Source organism: Octopus bimaculoides, chromosome 3, assembly GCF_046866305.1.
Source record: "Octopus bimaculoides isolate indiv1 chromosome 3, ASM4686630v1, whole genome shotgun sequence".
Classification (NCBI taxonomy): domain Eukaryota; kingdom Metazoa; phylum Mollusca; class Cephalopoda; order Octopoda; family Octopodidae; genus Octopus; species Octopus bimaculoides.
In genome coordinates this window covers 140,479,272-140,492,727 of record NC_142930.1, presented here as the reverse complement: position 1 = coordinate 140,492,727, position 13,456 = coordinate 140,479,272, and the positions used below count along the sequence as shown (strand labels likewise).

The 13,456-nt window shown below is 37.0% G+C and overlaps 1 protein-coding gene and 1 long non-coding RNA gene across 4 annotated transcripts in view; one reads left to right on the top strand and one right to left on the bottom strand.

The window, feature by feature from the left end:
* LOC106876728 (uncharacterized) overlaps positions 1 to 13,456 on the top strand; it is a 364,673-nt gene that overhangs the window by 149,786 nt on the left and 201,431 nt on the right. The gene's annotated exons all lie outside the window — the stretch shown is intronic.
* Positions 1 to 13,456, bottom strand: part of LOC106876727 (uncharacterized) — a 1,066,253-nt gene that overhangs the window by 905,772 nt on the left and 147,025 nt on the right. The window lies entirely within an intron of this gene.

The following is a 13,456-nucleotide window of genomic DNA, read 5'->3' as shown; positions in this document are numbered from 1 at the left end:
CACACACACACACACACACACACACACACACACACACACACACACACACAAATCCATTTATATAGAGAGGTAGCCTGATATAGAGAGAGAAAAGAGAAAAAGAGAAAAATGTAGACAGATAGATTGGAAGGAAAATGCTTGATACAAAGAAAAAATATGTACGCACACACATATATGTGTGTGTATGAATAGATAAGCTGACTGACTCCCCCCACTCTCTTTCACTATGTATATATATATATATATATATATAGGTGCAGGAATGGCTGTGTGGTGAGAAGCTTGCTTTCCAACAACATGATTCTGGGTTCAGTACCACTGTGTGGCACCTTAGGCAAATGTCTTCTATTATAGACTCAAGCTGACCAAAGCCGTGAGAGTGAATTTGATAGACAGAAGCTGGAAGAAGCCTGTTGTGTATATATATATATATATATATATATATATATATATATATCTTTCTGTGTGTTTGTATTTGTTCCCTGCCACCACTTCACAACCAATGTTGGTGTGTTTACATCATCATAACATAGCAGTTCAGCAAAAGAGACCAATAGAATAGGTGCCTTATTTCTTTGGGTTATTTCTGAGTTTGATTGATTCAACTATAAATTCTTCAAGGCAGTGAATATTCACCACAAGCTGCCTGACAGGACATCTCAGTGGTTCAGTGACTATTCACCTTGCCAGCCACTGTTAAACTTAAGATAGTTATTCATTTAGCTTCTCAATGTGAGCATCTGTGTTTGTCCCCTCATCGCTTGACAGTGATGTTGGTGTGTTTACATTCCCGTAACCTAGCAGTTTGGCTAAAGAGACTGATAGAATAAGTACCAGGCTTACAAAGAATAAACCTTAGGGTCAATTTGTTTGACTAAAGGTGGTGCTCCAGCATGGCCGCAGTCAACTGACTGAAACAAGTAAAAGAATAAAAGAATATATATCTGTATGTATACCTTTGTGTCTATGTGTCCCCCAACACCACTTGACAACTAGCATTGATGTATTTACATCCTCTTAACTTAGTGGTTCAGTAAAGAAGACTGAGAACAATAGAATAAGTAGCAGACTAATGAAGAAGTACTGGGGTTAATTAGTTTGATTAAAATTCTTTGAGCTGGTGTCCCAACATGGTTGCAGTCTAACGATAGAAAAAAGTAAAAGTAAAATTTATAGTTGATGTTGACATCACATCATGAAAAATTGGAATACAAATCAAACAGAACTGGACAAAGGAATGAATTGGTCATTATATACAATCACTAAAGGATAATAGCCAACTTAGAAACATGATGAAAATTATCTCTGGAGTATATTCTACCAGAGAAATATAGTAAGTTGAAATGCTTAAATATGATCTCCAGGTGCCATATAATTGATAGATGCATATGAAACTAAGCAGAGTGATTTTAGTTCATCTAAATGAGGTATTTAATCATTGAGAATGCCCAACGACTCAACAGGTGTATATTAAAAATTTCAATTACTTAATTACTAGAAATTTTAATTACTTAGTTTCTTGCATAAATGCTCTAAATATGTTAGCCCTCACTTAACAAGCTACCTACCTACCTACATTCATACATACATACATACATACATACAGGGGCTAAACATAGAGGGGATAAACAAGGACAGACAAATGGATTAAGTCGATTATATTGACCCCAGTGTGTAACTGGTACTTATTTAATCGACCCCGAAAGGATGAAAGGCAAAGTCGACCTCGGCGGAATTTGAACTCAGAACGTAGCAGCAGACGAAATACTGCTAAGCATTTTGCCCAGTGTGCTAACGTTTCTGCCAGCTCGCCGCCTTCTATTGTCATTATTATTATCATTATAATCATCATCATCATCATCATGAAGGTGGCGAGGTGGCAGAATCATTAGCACACTGGGAAAAATACTTAGCAGCATTTCATCCATCTTTACATTTTGAGTTCAAATCCCGCCTAGGTTGACTTTGCCTTTCATTTTTTGGGGGGTCAATGTAATAAGTACAAGATGAACACTGAGGTCAATGTAATCAACTTATCCTCTACCCCCAAATTACTGGCCTTGCACAAACATTTGAAACCATTATTATAAATTGTAGCATTAGTGTTACCCAATTTTGAAAATGATGACTATGCTGATAACATCTGGTTATTAATGTTTTAGCATCATATATATTAAAGTGTTTTTGTTTCCTCCACAAGATCATGTTGCAAATGTTTCCACAATGGAACTGTCATCTTGCACTCCTGGCAACAACAACTACTACTACTACTACTACTGCTAATGCCTTAAATTCCTTTTTAGCTGCAACCAGCTTTGATATTCAGGTTAACATTTTAAGTTTCCTACCTCATTTATCAACATTTATTTTCATCTTAACTGAAAAGGAATCTTTCCTCGAAATTCGTGTAGTTCTGTTAATGTAAATGTCAACAGCACTTGGAGAAGAAACAGAAAACAAAATTCAGAAACCCAGAATAATCCATCTGAATTCTTTAAACTAATCAATTTATTTAATCTAGTTGAGCTGTTTCAATGAATGCCATTCAGAGTAAACACAAATATAAAAATAAAATTGTTTTAAAACTAATATTTTCAAGGAAACAAAAATAAATGATAAGAAAGAAAAAAAAAATCAGCTGAACAATAACATTTCATTTTTGAACTAATACAAGACTTTTTGAGGAAATTTCTACCTTCAATAACTTTTAATAAAAGATTTTGAAAATATAATATTTTCATATGAAATAATATCACAACTATCAAGATAGAATTCAGACAACCTGAGACTAAAGTCATGTAGTTGGTCTGTTGTAGGAGACGAGATGTATTTAAGTACAACTGGAAGGGCATCCAGACATAAAAGAAAGAACAAACAACAAAACAAAAAGAAGTGACATACACATCAACAGGAATTGGAATAGAGATTATTCAATGGAATAACAGCCACTGTAAAGTGGTTGGTATTAGGAAGGGCATCCAGCCATAGAAATCATACCGAAGCAGACACTGGTGCATGATGCTGTCTTGGGCACACTGGATTCTTGTTGATGATGTTGATACTGGATAAGTAAACAAAAGTGTGATATCTAACTCTGATATACAATTCAGGAAAAAATGTTTGCTTGTCTTCCATCATTGATTGGGTCTGATAATGTCAGCTTACTTTGGCACAGACTTACGCCCTCCAATGTAGTGAGACATATCAAGTAGCAAGCTTCTTCCAATGTGATCAATCTGCTGCAGTTCTGCCCCTGACCTAACCAACCAAATTGATCCTCATGTATTTGAGGTCTTCCTGGAATGTTTAGTGGCAGGTGTGTGGGGGCTATTTTCCTTCTTTTTTTGTTTTTTGATTTCTTTCTGCCAATAACCATATTATGGCATTTTTTACATGCCATGTAGCTTGTACATGTAGCAGGTGCAAAAGTGACCTGACCTGTCTGCAATAGTTCTACCAGCAGTTCTGCATGTCAACGAAACATGGAGAATATTGGCAAAGGTGACTATGTATATATATATATATATATATATATATATATATACATATTTCACTCATTCATGCATGCACAGTTTGCTAACATGGTCGAATTTACTACTGGAATATCATATTGATGAAGGAAATTGAGTAGTATCACTCATAATCCAGAAACGTGTCTACGATTAACTTCGGAATGGTTAGTTTTCATTGTTTTTTCTTCTTGTTTTTGCCTTTGTGAGTTACAAGTAATGCTATCTGTTGGAGTCTCAGCTTTTTTAGCTGCTATTTCTGAACTTCGGTATGTGGTGAAGCAAATGTTTGCTGATCCCTTAATTATGTTTATAAATGTATATGAACTTTTAAATAAGTTCTCCACCAATAATGGTGCTTACATACCGAAGGGCTTGGTAAAAATTATTAATTGTTGATTTATTAATAAATTAATAAATTGATAAACCTTTACCCTTTTAATTTGTATATATATATATATATATATATATATATATATATATATATATATGTATGTATGTATGTGTGTGTGTATGTTTGTGTGTCTGTGTTTGTCCCGCTAGCATTGCTTGACAACTGATGCTGGTGTGTTTATGTCCCTGTAACTTAGCGGTTCAGCAAAAGAGACCGATAGAATAAGTACTAGGCTTACAAAGAATAAGTCCCGGGGTCAATTTGCTCGACTAAAGGCAGTGCCCCAGCATGGCCACAGTCAAATGACTGAAACAAGTAAAAGAGTAAAGAGAGTCTTTGAAAGATCCTCAAAGTCACATAGCAGGATAGAATTATTATGAAGGAGAAAATCCTTCAGTGAAGCAAATCCCAGAAACTGCAAAATGGTTTCAGCTACATACGTCTAATAGTATCAGCTATATGTGTCTTACTTCTACAAGGAATGATTCCATTTTACTAGAGATGAAAATAAGATTTAAGAACAAGGAGTACACTACGTCCATGATGCTGAATTTGGGTAGATGCTATAAGACCCCACATTACCCTGAGCTGAAAAATAGAGAAACATCATTGCCTGCATACCCTCCACTAATTTCCATCACTGCATTTTATAAAGTCAGTGAAAAATGAAGAAAGAATTCATCATTATCATCATTTAGTATTTGCTTAGTTGTGTGTCAGGCTTTCAAACAAATTGGCTGCCTGCCTGACCTGAACTCTCCTCAGTAGGGTTTAAATGTCTGGCAGATCTGGGACCTGGTCTTGCCTGGTGATTTTCAACAGCTTTCTCAGACAGTTCATGGATGCTCTACATCTAAATAAAAGACGGAATAGTCATGAGTCATAGACCGCTGATCATAGCTCTGCTCAATCAGAGTTGACCTGAAGCTAAATAGCAATAGAGACAGCAACAACAACAACAAGAATAGCTGCTGCTGCTACCACCACCACCATCACTACCACCACCACCACCACCACTACTACTACCATTACCACCACCACTACTACTACTACTACTACTACCATTACTATTACCACCACCACTACTACTACTACTACCATTACCACCACCACCACCACCACTACCACTACTACTACTACTACTACCATTACCACCACTACTACCACTACTACTATTTCTACTACTACTACTACTACTACTACTACTACTACTACTACCACCACCATTACCACCACCACCACCACTACTACTACCACCACCATTACCACCACCACTACTACTACTACTACCACCATTACCACCACCACTACTACTACCACCACCACCACTACTACTACTACTACTACTACCACCACCATTACCACCACACTACTACTACTACAACTCCTACTACCACCTCCACCACCACTACTACTACAACTACCACCACTACCACCACTACTACTACTAGAATTTCAAGACGTAAGCAGACTATGGGCTTTGCACTCATTGACTAATGAATAAAAATCTACACAAGCTCTCTCTTACCTCATAAGCATACTATCAAATTCATTAAAATACATATAGAAATTTCTAAGTAGATTTGACTCCAGTATTAAAAACTATAGATAAAGATCAATATCTAATCAGCAGTATAGAATGGCTTAGCTAACATTTATTTCCTAAGTCGTGTTCATCCTATGATAATAATAATTAGATAAATGGAACTAACTAGTCATTATCTAAAATGGCATCTGGTCTTAAACCACTAGGGAATGATGTTGGTGGTGATGATGATGATGATGATGATGATGATGATGAGGATGATGACGATGGTGGTGGTGGTGATGATGATGAAGATGATGATGATGATGATGATGATGGTGATGATGATGGGGATGATGATGATGGTCGTTGTCGTCATCCACTAGCACCACCCCTGCCAACACAACCACCACTACCACTACCCCCCCGTCCCTGCATGTAATTCACATGCACCCTCATGTCCCACATGCGTCTCCATCCCTCTGCATACATTCCCTATCATCATCATCATCATTGTGATCATCATCATCATCATCATCATGAAAATCAACATCGGTATCAAAGTCATCATTGTTATTATCATCAGTAGCAGCAGAACCTTCAGTATCAAAGACGTTCTCACCCCTCCTCCTCCTCCTCCTCATCAACATCATCATCGTCACCATATGTTCTTAGATGTTAGTGTATCACAGACCAAAATGATAATTTCATTAAATAATAATAATAATAATAATAATAATAATAATAATAATAATAATAATAATGATAATAATAATAATAAATATAATAATAATAACAATAATAATAATAATAATAATAATAATAATAATGATAGCAACAACACAGTATTCTGACCAATGATGTATGTTAACCTACTTCATGTAGAACACCAAAAGGGTGGGAGCTGTAGTGGTGGCAGTGAGGTAGGCAGTTCAAATAAAGAAAGATTATTAAATTGCCAACACTCTAATTATACTCTATACTATATCATGCTATTTGCAACATTAAATTCTACTAGATATGATAATGAATGAACTTGCATCATCATTACATGCCCTTAATACATGAGAAAAAGCAGTGGTTCAGAGTATGTACGCAGTATTCTAGAATCTAATTTGTATATAATTCACAAGCAGTTTAATCTAATGGCATACATGTTTGCAAAGAATTAGAACCTTTCGTTATTAAGATGTTGATGAAGGTCGTGAATTATCAGAATGGTTAGAGAATCAGACAAAATGTTTGTGGTATTTGTAGAGGTTCTTTTATGTTTTGAGTTCAAATCTTACCAGGGTCAAGTTTGATTTTTGTTCTGCCACAGTCACAGCGCAGGAGTGGCTGTGTGGTAAGTAGCTTGCTTACCAACCACATGGTTCTGGGTTCAGTCCCACTGTGTGGCAACTTGGGCAAGTGTCTTCTACTATAGCCTCGGGCCAACCAAAGCCTTGTGAGTGGATTTGGTAGACAGAAACTGAAACAAGCCCGTTGTATATATGTGTATATATATATATATATATATATATATATATATATATATATATATATATATATATATATATATATATGTATGTGTGTGTGTGTGTATATGTTCGTGTGTCTGTGTTTGTCCCACCAACATCGCTTGACAACCGATGGTGGTGTGTTTACGTCCCCGTAACTTAGCAGTTCGGCATAAGAGGTTGATAGAATAAGTACTAGGCTTACAAAGAATAAGTCCTGGCCGCAGTTAAATGACTGAAACAAGTAAAAGAGTAAAAGAGCATAAAGTATCATTGAATTACTGAGGTGGTATTATCACCTAACTACCTTCTTCCCAAACATTTTGGGTCTTGTGTCTATATTCCAAACAGTTATTGTAGGGTTGATCTGGATGAGCCGATAAGGGAGCCTCTACATTGACAAAGATTCAGACAAGGGTTTTAGAGGTTGAATCCCAAGGACTGCCAGAGATTAAGTTATTTCATGTATGAATATTGCATCAGAATATAAGTACTCTTAAATGTATATAGATCGGTGCAACAGCATGGTCTCAGTCTGATGGCTGAAGCAAGTAAAAGATAATATATATACAATTAAACCTTGGGAGAGGCATTATGCCGGTAATAAACACACGCACTGGTTCAGTCCTTTATTAATTTATATAGTTTTTTGTTAAATTATTTCATTGCACTCTTGCAATCTCTTCAGTAACTTGTCTCTCCAAGTTACTGAAGAGATTGCAAGAGTGCAATGAAATAATTTAACAAAAAACTATATAAATTAATAAAGGACTGAACCAGTGCGTGTGTTTATTACCGGCATAATGCCTCTCCCAAGGTTTAATTGTATTTCTTTCAACACACGTATCCACATCAAGAATCTTGCACACGAAATACACATACGAAAACAATAATACATATAGATATAGAGAAAAGAAAACAGGCACTTTGTCAGTTATAATGACAAGGGTTCCAATCCTTGTTGATCTAATCAGCAGAACGGCCTGCTTGTGAAATTAACATGCAAATAGTTGAGCACTCCACAGATGCACATGCACTTAACACAGTTCTCAAGGAGATTCAATGTGACACAGTGGCACGTAAAAAAACATTCAAGTGATGTCATTGCCAGTGCTGCTGGACTGGTTCCTGTGCAGACGGCACGTAAAAAACACCATTTTGAACGTGGCCGTTGCCAGTACCGCCTGACTGGCCCTCATGCGAGTGGCACATAAAAGTACCCTCTATACTCTCGGAGTGGTTGGCATTAGGAAGGGCATCCAGCTGTAAAAACTCTGCCAGATCAGATTGGAGCCTGGTGCAGCCATCTGATGCAGCCATTTGGCAGATAGTTCAATGGAGGCAAGAATCACAAGATCCTGATTATTTTTCAAATGATGTATTGCTATTGCTTTCTGGTGATCATTGCAAAAGGCCATGCAAAACTAAGGTAGTTTGAATGAAATATCTCATAAAAATTATGACTGCTAAGCTGAAAAAACGTTGGATCATTATGGAAATAAATTTATTACATGCTGTGGTGTCTTTGCAAATAGTCAGTTGATGTTTAGAAGCTATAATCCATATATTTGATCTCCCAATTCAGGATCATGAAGTGTATCATTATTTGATCAAAGTATTGATGATTCATTCACTGGAATCAGTCAGAGATTTTGCAAAATCATTAAAAGCACAAATTATTTTTATTTTCACATGTAGAGATCATACTATTAATAATCAAACATTACAAGGGATTTTGCTACATAAGGGGTGGTTTTATATAAACAATGTTTAGAAAACTATTTAGACCGAATTTATTTCATTTTTTTTTTTTTTTATTACAGAAAAGCATGTGGATTGTTTCCTAAAATTCAGGTCTGATTATACAGAAAAATCCTTTTTCTAAGTTGACAACTAAATACAGTTAGCATTTTTAATACAAGAAATTTTAAAAACTGAGCTAGAAAATAATTATGTGGTGCAGGAAAAATAGAATTTAGTCAGCAGTGACTAATATTATTTTGATTTTTTTCCAGCAATAACAAAAGAAATGGTGTCTTTTATGTGCCACCCGCACAAGAGCCAGTCCAGGGGCACTGGCAACGATCTCGCTCGAAAATCCTACGGGAGCCAGTCAGGCGGTACTGGCAACGGCCACGCTCAAAATGGTGCATCTCATGTGCCACCCGCACAAGAACCAGTCCAGGGGCACTGGCAACGATCTTACTTGGCTTGCCGGGTCTTCTCACGCACAGCACATTTCCAAAGGTCTCGGTCAAGCTGAATATTGACTAATATTTGAATAAATTATTTAATAGAGTCTCCCCAAAGCAAATACAGCTATAAATGATAGTTTATAATATATTGGGCTAAAATCCCCTTGGCTGGATAAAATACCAAAAGTTACTCATGGATTTTAAACCACAAGGCTTCTGTAACCATAAAAGATTTGTTATTAATTGCATCAAAATGATTTCAGTCTGTCTTCCCTCAAATTAGATATTTTAACTCTAGCTATTTTAACTTTAGCATTCAGATTTCTCTGTCAAATGTAAAGGTTACTTCTTCACATTGTTTTCATGTAATTATGAATTATCTAATAGCTTTAAAATTTTGATCATCATCATCATCATCATCATCGTTTAACGTCCGCTTTCCATGCTAGCATGGGTTGGACGATTTGACTGAGGACTGGTGAAACCGGATGGCAACACCAGGCTCCAGTCTGATTTGGCAGAGTTTCTACAGCTGGATGCCCTTCCTAACGCCAACCACTCAGAGAGTGTAGTGGGTGCTTTTACGTGTCACCCGCACGAAAACGGCCACGCTCGAAATGGTGTCTTTTATGTGCCACCCGCACAAGCCAGTCCAGGGGCACTGGCAACGATCTCGCTCGAAAATCCTACAGGAGCCAGTCAGGCGGTACTGGCAACGGCCACGCTCAAAATGGTGCATCTCATGTGCCACCCGCACAAGAACCAGTCCAGGGGCACTGGCAACGATCTTACTTGGCTTGCCGGGTCTTCTCACGCACAGCCCATTTCCAAAGGTCTCGGTCCGTAGTCATCGCCTCGGTGAGGCCCAATGTACGAAGGTCTTGCCTCACCACCTCAGCCCAGGTCTTCCTGGGCCTACCTCTTCCACGGGTTCCCTCAACTGTTAGGGTGTGGCACTTTTTCACGCAGCTATCCTCCTCCATTCTCACCACATGTCCATACCAGCGCAATCGTCTCTCTTGCACGCCACAACTGATGCTTCTAATGTTCAGCTTTTCTCTCAAGATACTTACACTCTGACGGGTATTCACATTGACATTACACATCCAACGGAGCATACTGGCTTCATTCCTTGCGAGCTTACGTATGTCCTCAGCAGTTACAGCCCATGTTTCACTGCCATGTAGCATGGTTGTTTGATGATGTAATTATTACCTCCGCCTTAGCGAATGTGGGGGTATTGTTTTCAGTCATGTTTGTTAGTTTGTTTGTCCATGGACAAGATATCTCAAGAACCGCTGGATGGATTCGGATGAAACTTTCAAGGATGTTTGACCTTGTGACTGGCACAAGCTGATTAGGTTTTGGGATCGATCTGGTATCAGCAAGGATTCTGGATTATTTTTCCTGTTTTCTTACTTAATTTTTGAAAGCAGTCGGGTTCATTTTTAGTATTTCTGTTTGTGAGAGCAGTCGAGTTTATTTCAGATATTTTCATTTTAAAAATCGTCTCTGGCTAATCGTTGAGAGGACCTTGATGTTGCTTTGGTGGAGGTTTGTTCTCTCTGAGTACTCCTGTTTATTATTTAGAATGAAATTGTCGGTGTGAGGGCTCAAACCTGGCCAATTTGAACACAAAAGTAGTAGAATATTTAGGCACAAAAGAAGTAGAATATTTGTATGTTTACATTTATATTATAAATGAGAAAATATCTAGAAATTTGATGGAAGAGAGACTGAAGAGTACTTTCATATAATTGGTAGCACAACTGACATAGTTACATAGATGCATGGTTTGAGTCCTAAGGGTAGCTTTTGACCATTTTCCTATTCAAGGTATTTTCAACCCAATATAATACAAGCTATTATTTAAAGGTGCATAGCTCAGTGGTTAGAGGATTGGGCTCACAATCTTGTAATAGTGAGTTCGATTCCTGGATCAGGCTGTGTGTTGTGTTCCTGAGCAAGACACTTTATTTTCATGTTGTTCTAGTTCACTCAGCTGTAGAAATGAACTGACAAGGCCAGCAATTTTTGGGATAGTGGGTAATTTGATTACATCGACCCTAGTGTTCAAATGGCATTTATTTTATTGCCCTGAAAGGATGAAAGGCAAAGTCGACTTCGGCAGAATTAGAACACAGAATGTAAAGATGGACAAAATGCTGCTTAGCATCATACCCTTTGGGCTAATGATTCTGCCAGCTCACCACCTTTCAAACCATTAAAATAAAACATATAATGGACTTCATTGTAAATTTGATAATGAAATGGTTAATCAGCTGCAGTAAAGTCAACTTAAAATAATGGTTCATTTTGTATAGGATATGTTTTGTGTTAAGATATGCTTTGATGAGTAAATTCTCAGTTTTTATCAAGTATTGATATATCTCATTATACAGAATTAAACTATTAAACAAAATATATATTTTCACTTCAAATATGAAATTTTTTAAATGTGTAAAAGTTCTACTGCTGATGAAACAATAATATTTTGCTCAACACTTCTGCAGTAAAATTTTGATAATATCAGTGAAAGTCTATTGTTAAAAGAATTGAATTGTCACAATCATCTACATTAATCCCCACATGTAGCAATACATTATAAAATAGCTATAATATTTCGGCAGGGGGGTGGGTTATGACTCATCATGTTCTGAGTCATTTCTTATTGGGAGCCACTGGTATTAAGATGGCTAAAAAATGATTTATTTATAAAAATGCAGTTAAGTAGCTCACTTTGCAGCAATGGCACCCTTTTGTTACCATATTTCTGTTGAGACACTCTGTGTTTCTTTCAATTAATTTTAAATAAAACAAAGAATTTAGTAAAATAGCTTAGTTATCATTAAGTTAGTGCTAAGAACATAAATTGTAACTAAGGTTTGATGGAAGATTTTAATTCAGAACTTTTGAAAACAAGACGTTTGTACCACAGAGCCAGAGGCAGTTTCAGCCAGCTTGGTATTAAAAGGGTTAATTCTCTGTGGCATCTTGACCAGCTGTCTGACATGCTAGTCTAAATGGTTATGGCTAACTAGAACTAGATGAATGCTACTCAAAATATCAGATATTTCTTCTTAGAATTCACTTATCTTGTACTATTGGTACATATTTCTAAACTCACTTTTGCAGAAGTAGGTAACTGTTAGCATTTTCAGATTGTTGTGTCAGACCTAAAAGTTATAAAACTATTCACTGCTTCACCTGAGCCATCTTAAAAGCATTATAGGCTACAGGCAATTCAGTACACTGGACCCTCTAGCATTTATTTACTAACAGCATGCCACAGCATATATATAGATCAGAACTGAGCCTATAGGCATGTGAGGCCCCTGGGCAAGTGCTGAATAATGACCTACCTTAATCCTTTACCATTCAAACTGGCCATGTTCAGTTTAAATATTCTACCTTCTTTATGTTCAAACTAGCCAAATCTGGCTTCTTACACCTACTCAACAATATCATTCCTGAAGTAGAGTCACATCATGGAAATCTCACAGCTATGAGATAATGCATGACTAATTCAAAACAATGTGAATAAATAAGCATTACATTTGATAAAGCAATCTAAATATAAAAGGGTTAAGACAGCACTGTTCTTGACCAATGATTTGTAAGCAGAAATTGAAAGACAAAAACTGTTCCTCTCTCAAATAACACTCTGCCTATTATACTCTTGCACCGTCCACTTATTCAAATCCACTTCTTCTGATAACAGTACTCTCTCTCTCTCTCTCTCTCCCTCTCTCTCCTATTCCCTTCTTTGGTCACCTGAACAAATTCATACAAGCCCTAGATATTCAACCATTTTTTTTATTGATGACCCCTTTGATTACTATTCTTTTCTGGTGGACCTCCATAGCTACTCCATGTTTTACAGATGCTTCTTTTAAAATCATCATCATCATCATTGTTTAACATTCGCCTTCCATGCTAGCATGGGTTGGACGATTTGACTGAGGACTGGCAAACCAGATGGCTCCACCAGGCTCCAATCTGATCTGGCAGAGTTTCTACAGCAGGATGCCCTTCCTAACGCCAACCACTCCAAGAGTGTAGTGGGTGCTTTTACATGCCACTGGCACAAGGGCCAGTCAGACGGTACTGGCAACAGTCACACTCAAAATGGTGTTTTTTACGTGCCACCTGCACAGGAGCCAGTCCAGCAGCACTGGCAACGACCTATATATATATATATATATATATATATATATATATATGTACATATATATATATATATATATATATATGACCGAACGCAGCGTCACCAATCTGTAAGTAGTTTTCGTAACTTTATATTTTCCGACGCTACTCTATCTCTTTCTCTTTCT